At 54.4% G+C, this 4942-nt stretch overlaps 1 non-coding gene across 1 annotated transcript; it reads left to right on the top strand.

Moving 5' to 3' along the window:
- The first annotated feature begins 3695 nt into the window (after positions 1-3695).
- Positions 3696-3851, top strand: LOC125596024. Its single transcript, XR_007330764.1, has one exon. It is a non-coding gene; the product is annotated as a 5.8S ribosomal RNA (ribosomal RNA).
- The last annotated feature ends 1091 nt before the right edge of the window (positions 3852-4942 follow it).

The following is a 4942-nucleotide window of genomic DNA, read 5'->3' as shown; positions in this document are numbered from 1 at the left end:
GACGTCCTGTGTGTACTGAACAAACAGCCCACGTGGGCCAAAATCACCAGAACAGTCCACGGGAAGGGCCAGCGTGCTGAGTCCAACGACCAACGTGCTGATATGTGTACTGATAGACAGCCACGGATGTCCTGTGTGTGCTGACGGACACAGATGAACACACATGGACACACACGGACAGCCACGGACGTCTTGTCTGTTCTGGCGGACACCCCCGGACGTCATGTGTGTACTGAACAGACAGCCCACGTGGGCCAAAATCACCCGAACATTCCACGGTAAGGGCCAGCGTGCTGAGTCCAAGGACCAGCGTGCTGATATGTGTACTGATGGACAGCCACGGACGTCCTGTGTGTGCTGATGGACAAACACGGACACACAAGGACACACACGAACAGCCACGGACGTCCTGTGTGTGCTGACGGACAGCCATAGAGAGCCACAAACGTCCTGTGTGTGCTGGCGGACACCCACGGACGTCCTGTGTGTACTGAACAGACAGCCCACGTGGGCCAAAATCACCCAAACAGTCCACGAGAAGGGCCAGCGTGCTGAGTCCAAGGACCAGCGTGCTGATATGTGTACTGATGGACAGCCACGAACGTCCTGTGTGTGCTGACGGACACACACAGACACACACGGACGTCCAGTGTGTGCTGACGGACACACACGGACGTCCTGTGTGTGCTGACGGACAGCCATGGACAGCCATAGACGTTCTGTGTGTGTTGGCGGACACCCACGGACACACACGGACACACACAGCCAGCCATGGACGTCCCGTATGTGCTGACGGACAGCCACGAATGTCCTGTGTGTGCTGGCGGACACCCACAGACGTCCTGTGTGTTCAGAACAGGCAGCCCACATGGGCCAAAATCACCCAAACAGTCCACGGGAAGGGTCAGCGTGCTGAGTCGAAGGACCAATGTGCTGATATGTGTACTGATGGACGGCCACGGACGTCCTGTGTGTGCTGACGGACAAACACGGAAACACACGGACAGCCACGGGAAGGATCAGCGTGCTGAGTCCAAGGACCATCGTGCTAATATGTGTACTGATGGACAGCCACGGACATCCTGTGTCTGCACACGGACACACACGGACAGCCACAGACGTCCTGTATGTACTGAACAAACAGCCCATGTGGGCCAAAATCACCCGAACAGTCCACGGGAAGGGCCAGCGTGCTGAGTCCAACGACCAACGTGCTGATATGTGTACTGATGGACAGCCATGGAATCATGTGTGTGCTGATGGACACAGATGAACACACATGGACACACACGGACAGCCACTGACGTCATGTCTATTCTGGCGGACACCCACGGACATCCTGTGTGTACTGAAGAAACAGCCCACGTGGGCCGAAATCACCCGAAAAGTCCACGGGAAGGGTCAGCGGGCTGAGTCCAAGGACCATCGTGCTGATATGTGGACTGATGGACAGCCACGGATGTCATGTGTGTGCTGACGGACACACACGGACACACACGGACCGCCACAGACGTCCTGTGTGTGCTGACGAACACACATAGACATCCTGGGTGTGCTGATGGACACCCCCGGACGTCCTGTGTGTAATGAACAGACAGCCCACGTGGGCCAAAATCACTCGAACATTCCACGATAAGGGCCAGCGTGCTGAGTCCAAGGACCAGCGTGCTGATATGTGAACTGATGGACAGCCACGGACGTCCTGTGTGTGCTGACGGACAAACACGGACACACAAGGACACACATGAACAGCCACAGACGTCCTGTGTGTGCTGACAGACAGCCACAAACAGACACATATGTCCTGTGTGTGCTGGCGGACACCCAGGGACGTCCTGTGTGTATTGAACAGACAGCCCACGTGGGCCAACATCACCCAAACACTCCACGGGAAGGGCCAGCGTGCTGAGTCCAAGGACCAGCGTGCTGATATGTGTACTGATGAACAGCCACGAACGTCCTGTGTGCGCTGACGGACACACACAAACACACACGACATCCTGTGTGTGCTGACGGACAGCCATGGACAGCCACAGACGTCCTGTGTGTGTTGGCAGACACCCACAGACACACACAGACAGCCACAGACGTCCTGTGTGTGCTGATGGACAGCCACGGACGTCCTGTGTGTGCTGGCGGACACCCACAGACGTCCTATGTGTTCAGAACAGGCAGCCCACGTGGGCCAAAATCACACAAACAGTCCACGGGAAGGGCCAGCGTGCTGAGTCCAAGGACCAACGTGCTGATATGTGTACTGATGGACGGCCACATACGTCCTGTGTGTGCTGACGGACACAGACGGACACAGACGGACACAGACGGACACACACGGACACACACGGACAGCCACGGACGTCATGTGTGTGCTGGCGGACACCCACGGATGTCCTGTGTGTACTGAACAGACAGCCCACGTGGGCCAAAATCACCCGAACAGTCCACGGGAAGGGTAAGCGTGCTGAGTCGAAGGACCAACGTGCTGATATGTGTACTGATGGACAGCCACGGACGTCCTGTGTGTGCTGACGGACAAACACAGACACACACGAACTGCCACGGATGTCTTGTGTGTACTGACGGACACACACGGACGTCCTGTGTGTGCTGACGGACACCCACAGACGTCCTGTGTGTACTGAACAGACAGACTACGTGGGCCAAAATCACCCGAACAGTCCACGGGAAGGATCAGCGTGCTGAGTCCAAGGACCAACATGCTTATATGTGCACTGATGGACAGCCACAGATGTCCTGTGTCTGCTGACGGATACACACGGACACACACGGACCGCCACAGACGTCCTGTGTGTGCTGACGAACACACAAGGACGTCCTGGGTGTGCTAATGGACACCCCCGGACGTCCTGTGTGTAATTAACAGACAGCCCACGTGGGCCAAAATCTCCCGAACAGTCCACGGGAAGGGCCAGCGTGCTGAGTCCAAGGACCAGAGTGCTGATATGTGTACTGATGGACAGCCACGGACGTCTTGTGTGTGCTGACGGACACACACGGACACACACGGACAGCCACGTACGTCATGTGTGTGATGATGGACAGACACAAACAGCTACGGAAGTCCTGTGTGTGCTGGTGGACACCCACGGACGTCCTGTGTGTACTGAACCGACAGCCCACGTGGGCCAAAATCACCCAAACAGTCCATGGGAAGGACCAGCGTGCTGAGTCCAAGGACCAGCGTGCTGATATGTGTACTGATGGACAGCCACAGACGTTCTGTGTGTGCTGACGGACACACACGGACGTCATGTATGTGCTGACGGACACACACGGACGTCCTGTGTGTACTGAACAGACAGCCCACGTGGGCCAAAATCACCAACAGACAACAAAAATCACCCGAGAAGCCAAAAATTCAAAAATTAATATTTTTGAAGAAAGTTTTCTGAAAGGATGTCAAGTGTTGATCAAAAGTTGCTGTAGATATCCGTTTAGACCACGAAACTCTGAACTTTGTAGCATGCAAAAGACATGGTTAGAAGCAAAAGAAAATCATGAAAAATTACCAGAAAATAGCTTTAACCATTCTTTTGAAGCATGCAAAAAATTAGATTCAAACTTGAAGTATTTGGATGGTACGCAAAGCTTCTGGATATCACTAAACAGCCTGCTTTCGCCAACCCGGAGATGGTGTTTGTTCGGAAGCAGTGCTGCAATGTAAAGTATAAAACGACTCTCGGCAATGGATATCTCGGCTTTCGAATCGATGAACAACGTAGCAAAATGCCATATTTGGTGTGAATTGCAGAATCCCGTCAACCATCGAGTCTTTGAACGCAAGTTTCGCCCCAAGCCTTCTGGCCGAGGGCACGTCTACCTGGGTGTCACAAATCGTTGTCCCCCCATCCTCTCGAGGATATGGGACGGAAGATGATCTCCTGTGTGTTACCGCACGTGGTTGGCCAAAAATGCGTGCTAAGGACGCCAGGAGCGTCTTGACATGCGGTGGTGAATTCAATTCTCGTCATATAGTCAGACGTTCCAGCACAAAACCTCTTGATGACCCAAAGTCCTCAACGCGACCCCATATCAGGCGGGAACACCCGCTGAGTTTAAGCATATCAATAAGCAGAGGAAAAGAAACTAACAAGGATTCCCTTAGTAACGGCGAGCGAACCGGGAAGAGCCCAGGTTGAAAATTGGACGTCTTTGACGTTTGAATTGTAGTCTGGAGAAGCGTCCTCAGCGTTGGACCGGGCCCAAGTTCCCTGGAAAGGAGCGCCAGAGAGGGTGAGAGCCCTGTCGTGCCCGGACCCTGTCACACCACGAGGCGATGTCTACGAGTCAGGTTGTTTGGGAATGCAGCCCCAATCGGGCGGTAAATTTCGTCCAAGGCTAAATATGGGCGAGAGACCGATAGCGAACAAGTACCACGAGGTAAAGATGAAAAGGACTTTGAAAAGAGGGTCAAAGAGTGCTTGAAATTGTCGGGAGGGAAGCAGATGGGGGACGGCGATTCGTCCCGGTCGGATGCGGAACAGAGCAATCTGGTACGCTGATCGATTCAGGCCATGGACCGATACAGATTAAGGTGGTGACCTAAGACCGGGCTTTTGTTACCCCCGCGGAGACATCACTGCCTTAATCGTGGTCTGCAGCACGCGCCTCACGGTGTGCCTAGGCATCTGCGTTCTCAGGGCGTCGGCCTGCGGGGTCCCCTTTCGACCCGTCTTGAAACACGGACCAAGGAGTCTGACATATGTCCGAGTCAACGGGTGAGTAAACCTTTAAGGCGCAAGGAAGCTGATTGGCTGGATCCCTCACGGGTGCACACCCGTACGACCTTGATCTTCTGAAAGGGTTCGAGTGTGAGCATTCCTGTCGCGACCCGAAAGATGGTGAACTATGCCTGAGCAGGGCAAAGCCAGAGGAAACTCTGGTGGAGGCCCGCAGCGATACTGACGTGCAAATAGTTCGT

Source organism: Brassica napus, unplaced genomic scaffold (genome assembly GCF_020379485.1).
Source record: "Brassica napus cultivar Da-Ae unplaced genomic scaffold, Da-Ae ScsIHWf_1115;HRSCAF=1585, whole genome shotgun sequence".
NCBI lineage: Eukaryota > Viridiplantae > Streptophyta > Magnoliopsida > Brassicales > Brassicaceae > Brassica > Brassica napus.
The sequence above is the reverse complement of the archived record's forward strand: the minus strand, read 5'-3'. Positions and strand labels throughout refer to the sequence as shown.